Source organism: Neophocaena asiaeorientalis, unplaced genomic scaffold (genome assembly GCF_003031525.2).
Source record: "Neophocaena asiaeorientalis asiaeorientalis breed wild unplaced genomic scaffold, Neophocaena_asiaeorientalis_V1.1 scaffold29, whole genome shotgun sequence".
NCBI classification, from domain to species: Eukaryota; Metazoa; Chordata; class Mammalia; order Artiodactyla; family Phocoenidae; genus Neophocaena; species Neophocaena asiaeorientalis.
In genome coordinates, this window is record NW_020174423.1 from 2256 (window position 1) to 10171 (window position 7916).

Consider the following 7916-nt stretch of genomic DNA (forward strand, 5'->3'; position numbering starts at 1 on the left):
GAGGCCAAAACAGTGAGGAGCCCCCCACCCAAAAAAAAAAAAAAAAAAAAAAGAGTCCCTAAAATTTGTAATCTTCAAGAAACTTACAATCAGAATTCATTCCTCTTGAAAGGAGGAAAACAAGATAGTGGAGGCCGGAGAAATGGAGTAATTCAGGTGGACTTTGAGGCAGTTAATAACAATTAAAAGAGTCTAACTGATTTCCTCTAGGTAAGGGGAAATAACGGGAGGTGAGGTTACTGACCTATGTTCTTACTAATAATAAACCTGTATAACTAGTTAACTTTTGTTTGTATAACTTTGGCAAAGCTTAAAACTTTAATTAATTAATTTATTTGAGGGGAAATGGAGTGCTGAGCAGGACATGTACATGCCCGTTCTTGTTGCAGAAATCTTCAAGCCAGGGAAGGCCGCGCCAGTCTTTGGCCCTCCACCCCTTCCTCCAATCTAGAGGCCCTTGCTGCCAAAGGGAGAGTTCATGGGAAAAGGAAGTCCTTCTCCCACATTGCTTGGCCTGGCCCTTCACCTTCTCCATTCATGATGAGGCATTTCTTCCCATTGGGGTGGAGGTGGAGGGTGAGGATGGGGGATGGGGAAGTGGTCTTTATCACCCTCTTCCATTGGGTGGATTTTCTTTCCCACACTGCCTTATCGGAAAGTAGAATCCACACTCAAGGTGGATTCAGCTTCCAAATAAACCTACTAATGAACAACTAAAACCACAATAAAAACTTGGGTCAATTTCAATCTCTTTTTATGGATAATTTCATATAATCACTTTCATTTTTAATTTGAACATGTACTTTTTACTTAAGTAACTATACTTTTGCTCAAATTGAATGGATTATAATCTTAAGGATAATATTTTATTTTAAAAAGAGAGGTGATTTAAACAGGAATTTTATGAATAAAATATTTCCATTTTAGTAAAAACTCTGGATAAAATAAACATTGTATTTGAATTTGATGAATAAATCCACTGTAGCAAAAATGACAGTAAGAGAATTACATGGGTAGTTCAACAACCAGAGACACCAGAGACTGTAAAATCGTTTCTCTGGGCTTACTGTAATTATAAAACAAACATGAAAGTTACAGAAAGTTTTCCTAAATAAATTTAATTATTTAAAAACAAAAACACACTGACAGGTCTAGGCTTGAGTTGGGTGAGACCAGGACATGGTGGGAGGGATAGAGATGCAGAGGAGAGATTAAAAGATATACTTCTAAGGAGGTATAAGAAACTGTTGATGTTGGGTCCCTTGTGGCTGGTTAGAATATTAGAGTCTAAGGCAGAGGCTGATGTGCAAAGGGGACTTTTATAGAGCATATATTACTTTTATAAAAACATTTTGTAGGAAAATCTTACAATGTAGTATATATACAACAGAAAAGAAAAAAGAAAAACACAGTACTAAAACCAACAATGAGATACCACTATACATCTATTAGAATGACCAAAATCCAGAACACTGACAACACCAAATGCTGACAAGGATGTGGAACAACAGGAACTCTCATTCAGTTGCCAGTGGGAATGAAAAATTGTACAGCTACTTTGGAAGACTGTGTGGCAGTTTCTTACAAAACTACACATACTCTTACTGAGATAGGATGGGACCTGGGACCTGGGACCCTTTGCTGCAGTGCATGCACCTGGACAAAGATCTCCTCGAGCAACAGAATACAAAGAAACTACAAGGGACTAAAAATAACTGCGTGCATGTGCAGTTGGGGTAAGTCATGAACAACAAGATACAAAAAGGCCAAACCCAGCTGCCACTTCTGAGGTGCCAGGAGCAAAAGCAGGACCCTGTGCACGATCCCTGCACACACGGCATCACGAGGAGGTGGGCAGACCACCTAAGCCGCCCCTCCAGCCTGACCCACCAATCCACTCCCACCCTCCCCCCATTTAAGGAACCAGCCCACCCCCTGCCACCCCTCGGGGAGCAAGCAAGGGCACCTCATACTTGTTTTCGCTCCCTCGTGCTGCAGCATGAGTCCCAGTAACGTCTTGCCTGAATTCCTTGTCTGACCTCTTATCAATTTCTATTGATTAAAGCGTCCAGGGACTCTGGTCGGTAACTTTCCATGCAACCATATGATCTAGCAATCAAACCCCCTTGTATTTACCGAAATAAGACGAAAAATTATGCCCATGCAAAAACCTGCTCTCTGATGTTTGCAGCAATTTTATTTGTGATAGCCAAAGCTTGGAATCAACCAAAATGTCCTTCAGTAGTGTTAGGGACTGAATGTCTGTGTCCCCTCCCCACTCCCAAATTCATATGTTGAAGCCCTAACCTCTAATGTGATGTTATTAGGAGGTGGGGTCTTTGGGAGGTAAGTAGATTTAGATGAGGACATGAGGGTGGAGCCCCCATGATGGGATTAGTTCCTTGCAAGAGGAAGAAGAGCACCAGAGCTTTCTTTTTCTACCATGTAAGGATACAGCCACAAGGCAGCCATCTGTGAGCCAGGAAGCGCACCGAATCCACTGATGCCTTGATCTTGCACTTCCCAGGCTCCAGAACTGTGAGAAGTAAATGTTTGTTGTTTAAGCCTCCAAGTTTATGGTGTTTTGCCATAGCAGCCCAAGCTGACTGAGACAGTGGGTGGATGGATAAATAAACTGTGGTACATCCAGACAATGAAATAGTATTCAGTACTAAAAAGAAATGAGCTATCAAGCCATGAGAAGACATGGAGGAATCTTAAATATATATTACTGAGAAAAGACAATCTGAAAAAGCTACAGAACTATAGTATGATTCCAACTCTATGACATTCTGAAAAAGGCAAAACTATGGAGACAGTAAAAGATGGGTGGTTGCCAGGGGTTAGTGGGGAAGGAGGGATGAATAGGAAGAGCACAGAGGATTTTTAGGGAAGTGAAACTATTCTACATGATACTATACTGGTGGATACATAGCATTAGACATCTGTTAAAACTCACTGTAGGTACAACACCAAGAGTGATCCCTAATGTAAAGTATGATCCCTGAGGGATGATGATGCCGATGTAGGTTCATCAGTTGCAACAAATCGCACCACTCTGGCGGAGATGTTGATAGTGGGGCGGCTGTGTGTGTGAGGGCAGGGAGTGTATGGGAACTCTCTGTACTTACCCCTCTACTTTGCTGTGAGCCTAAAGCCAGTCTGAAATATAAAGTCTATTAAAAAGAAGAAAAGAAAAAGAAAAAGAGAAAGGAAGAGGAAAAGAAAAAGAAAGGGTTCCAGGAAAACTTCCCAGAAGATTGGAATTTTGCTTTTGAGAGCTTGATGGTTAGGTGAGCTTGATGGGGTAGGTGAAGTTAGGAGTCCCTATCGGGGCCTTAAAAAGCCACAGGCAAGAAGGAGTTGAGATTACAGAATAATATAATTAGTTAGACAAATGGGTAAAATAAAGGGAAGGTCTGCATGCAGACACACAGGCATTCACACTACTCTGTTAGGGTCAAATCCCTAGCACTGGGATGGGAGTGGAAAGAGATAGAGGATACCCACTCTCCCACGAGAGGTCTCTAAACACACACAGAATGGGAGGGACATGCGTGCTACCTCCTGCTCTAATGGAAAAATTAGATAAGGCAGAGGAAATGTCTAGAAAAGTGTGTATGCTTTGGTCATTTTTCATCCAGTTTGGCAATTGGTGTTCTCCCAAAGAGCTATACACTAGCAGACTGCAAAAAATGTTGGAATGGATATATTCCTTGGCTCTTTTCCTGTTGGACTGGTTCACCTATGGTTGAAGTGTTGGCAGTCCATTTTATTCAACAAGAAAAACAGTGATTTGAGACATTTTGTAAATATATGAGCTGCAGGGAAACTGTATCATGGAGGAAAAAAACCCGATACATCTTGGACATTAAGATCTGCTTTTGTCATTTTATTTAGCATTTGATTCCCTGGTTAAGCCTTTTTGCATAAGCCCATCTCATATATTTTTCTAAACCTAATTTATGCACATTTTCATTCCTGGGTAGGATGGAAACTCATACTGGAAAATTGATTCTCTTTTGGAAAAGGAGGTTTTTGTGTTGTTTTTTCCTAATTGCTCCCATGCTTTGCGTAATGAGTCTTTTAAAACATTTCTCCTGATCATGGTTCTAAACTTTAACAATGGAATTCCTTAGGAACGGGAAGTAAGAAAAACAACTTTGAGATGGGAGAGGCCTGGAAAATGAATGAGGTATTCGGTGACATCCCAGGCTCTGTAAAGAGAGCCTGGTGAGAGGCATTGGGGGAGTATTTACAACTACCAGGTTTTGTGAAGGTATATATAGCTCCTGCAGGCAATCTTCTCCTTTATGTCAGACAGCAAGAGGCAGAGTAGTATGGCTAACAGCTAGGGCTGGAGCTTTGGACTTCCTGAGTTCAAAACATACGCTAGACGTTTACTAACTCTGTACCTTAGATAAGTGCCTTCAGTTCTCTGGCGTGGTTTCTATATCTGTCAAATCAGTTCAATAATAATACATTTCTCACTAGGTCTTTTGAGGCTTAAGAATTAATTTACATAAAGCATTAAAACTATGGCCTGGAGAAGTAGTAAGATGCCCAATTAATGTTGACCACTAAGTCCATTGAAGAAAGTCCCTGGAGGCCTTCTGGAATACAGGTAGATGATGGTGGCATGACCTATTCTGACTGGGACATCGGGCATTCCCTATCTCTTCCTTTCATCTCAGGAGGTGCTTTTGAGAAACACACAACAACCACTATTGCCCATGAATTTAAAGGTTAAGCTCTCTCATGTATCTGTGATCAGCTACAGGTCAGCTAGGCGACTCTGCTTCCAGAGGTAGGATGGCTATTGGCTGTGATACTTCTCCATATGGCCTGGCATTCTCCAGCGGACTACTCTAGCTAGGGTTTGTTCATATGGGTCTCAGAAATTTCTAGAAGGAGAGTGAAACTCTGCAAGGCCTTTTGAGATCTAGACTCAGAACTGGCATAGTATTGCAGTCCACAAGGCCAGCCCAGATTCAAGGGGTGGGGAAATGCCATCTCTCAATGGGCAGAGCTCCAATGTCATCTTGCAAAGGGGAGTGGAAAAAGGGAAGAAACTAATTGCAGCCATTTTTTTGCAAACAATCTTCTACAGTGCCCAATTTAATAATTTCTTCTATAGATTTTCCAGCAGGTGGTCATGTAGCTGGAACACCCTCAAAAATGGGCAGGTCACTGTTTTACCAGGCAGCTCTCATTGTTAAAACGCTTTTCTTTATTATGCCTCTGTAGAGACACTGACTCTCACAGAATCTTTGAATCACAGAATTAAAGGTCATCTAGGCAATGAACTTTTTGAAGCCAGATTCCTGTACAGGAAGCCACATGAAGTCTGCAATTTCCACTGATTTGTCCCAGTTCTAACTTTTGGAGCAAAACAGTACATTATGTATGCATTACTTATTTGTTTTCAAAAGATTCTAATTAAGGCCTACTTGGGCATTACATAACAGGTACATACTCTACTCTAGTTCCCATTCGTGCATTTTTTTTCATTCACTTGTTCATGCATTTAATGTTTATGAAACAGATTCCATGGGCCAGGCACTCATCTTAGTACAAATAGCATGGTGTTTCAAAGCACTCATATTTAATGCAAAGTTTCATTCTACCACTTGCCAACTATGTGATTTGGAAAATTTAATTTCTCTAATTCTCAGTTTCCTCATGTGAAAATTGGGTATATAATATCTCTACCTCACAAGGTGGTTGTGATAATTAAATGAAGTAACAAATATAACGTGCCTGGCCTTTAGTAGGCCCTCAGTTAATGGCAACTATCACTATTATTATTATTATCAAGGGATGATTGTAGCCCTGGATATGTTTCCTGGGATCTCACGGTCTCCTGGGGTCTCAAGTTACTCTCCACTTCTTGGCAATGCTTCTTTCTTTAGAATGAGTTATACTGTACACAGATAATATAGTATGGTGTAGCAGTTTGAATACATGGCCTTTCCAGTCAGACATAACTGGGTATGAATCCTGGCTCAGCCATTTACTATTCTGTGACTTAAATTCTCAAAGCCTCAGTTTATAAATCTGCAGAATGAGAATACTAATAATTTATAGATTTGGTATGAGGAATATATGAGAGAATGTACATACAACCCTTAGCATGGTGCCTGGTGCTTAGTGAGTCCCTCCACTGCCCACTCTCTACTAGATGGACGCTGTGAATTTTACTTGATGCTTTTTCATGATGTGTAGCATGGCATCATGGAAAGAATCATAAGAAAACTTGGGTCAAGCCACTCTAGCTTTACCTTAATGTGTAAGGGAGGAGATGGATTCTGTGGTCCCCAGGGTAGCTTGCAGCTCTAATAGCCCAAGATTCCCTTCCTCCAGGTTCTCTTACTCCTTTTATCAGAGGTAGAGTTATGCAGGAGTGTTGGGATGACCACAGAGAGTGCCAGAAAATGGGAATTCAAAGCCCTTCCAAGATTAAATAATCTCATATTGTGAGTCTCAGCTCCCCACGAATGTGCCACGCCACGCTCTTGTTGATAATCAAGAATCATGGTCTAGAAAGCCAAAGTTAGAGAGAAATTACCCCCTTTTGTCCAGGCATCATTCCAGGAGTTTCATACAGTGCTAAAGGGCGTCACAGCAGCTGTAACTCAGGGGACAGCAACTAGACAGAGTCTCTTTTGGAAAGCGGTAATAGCACTGTCAAATGTTACAGGTAAATGCTGAATAAGCTTTCTTATGTTTTCCTTTCTGTGTCCTCCAAAGTGTAGGAAAACAACTGTTTGACTGCCTCTTCATCTCATCTGCATTTTCTCACGTGCATTTCTTCTGATTTTCTTCAAGTGACAGTCTCGTATGCATAACCTATGTGGAAATAACTTAAAATTGAAAGAGAACACTAACTGATGACCTGCGGCTAATCTCCCGCTGTTGGCTTAAATGTTGTTCAGAGTTAGAAAGGAAGATTGTAGCAAATTACTGACTTCTATGTTCTAGCGCCTTAGACTGCTTTAAAAAAAAAAAAAATTGATCCTAGTCTTAGCAAACGCCGGCCTTAAGGATCACTCTCCCAGATGTGAGGACTAGATTTAACATGAGAGGGACAGGACGGCAGAACTGGGACCCTGTGATTTTTTTTTTTTTTCTTAATGTAAAGCTCTCCCACTAGTGCTAATAGCATATACACAGGAAAAATTCAGAGCATACACGACTCTGACTGGCTTAAGTGCCATGCACATGTCATCAGGGAATACTAATCACAGCCCACTGGCTGCTTGCAGCTTCATCTTGCTACTGTTGTGTTAGGTTCCATTTAAAGCTCAACATTCCTTTTATGTTTACCCTTTCCTCATGGGGCTCCCTCATAAGTTATCTAAGACATGTACATCATTAGCACTGTTTCTGACTTGAACCAAGACAAGATGCTCCTCCAACACCCTTGCAAGGATGGCTATGTCCTGTGAAATTCCTGTCATTTTCAACTGGAATACGTGTTCTGTAAGCAGCTGACAACATATAGGCCATATCAATGTTATTTGTGTAAAAAATAAGTATCCAGATGTTAGTCTGTTTGTCCAAACCATCAAAAAAGCAGAAAAGATTGTGGGAAAGATAGCTAGTTTGAGCACAAAATAATATATTTGGTAATAAATTAAGTATCATATTAGAACTATTATAAAACATTTACAAATCTTTCAGAATATGATAAGGAAAAGGTAAACATAAACATACAGTGTAATAAAGTGTGACTAAAGCCTCAGAGCATGTCATAGTGGTGCCAGAGAAATCACCCCTGGGATGCTACTGTTGTGTTAGGTTCCATTTAAAGCTCAACATTCCTTTTATGTTTACCCTTTCCTCATGGGGCTCCCTCATAAGTTATCTAAGACATGTACCATGTTTAACAATGTAGTTGAGCAAATATATATATA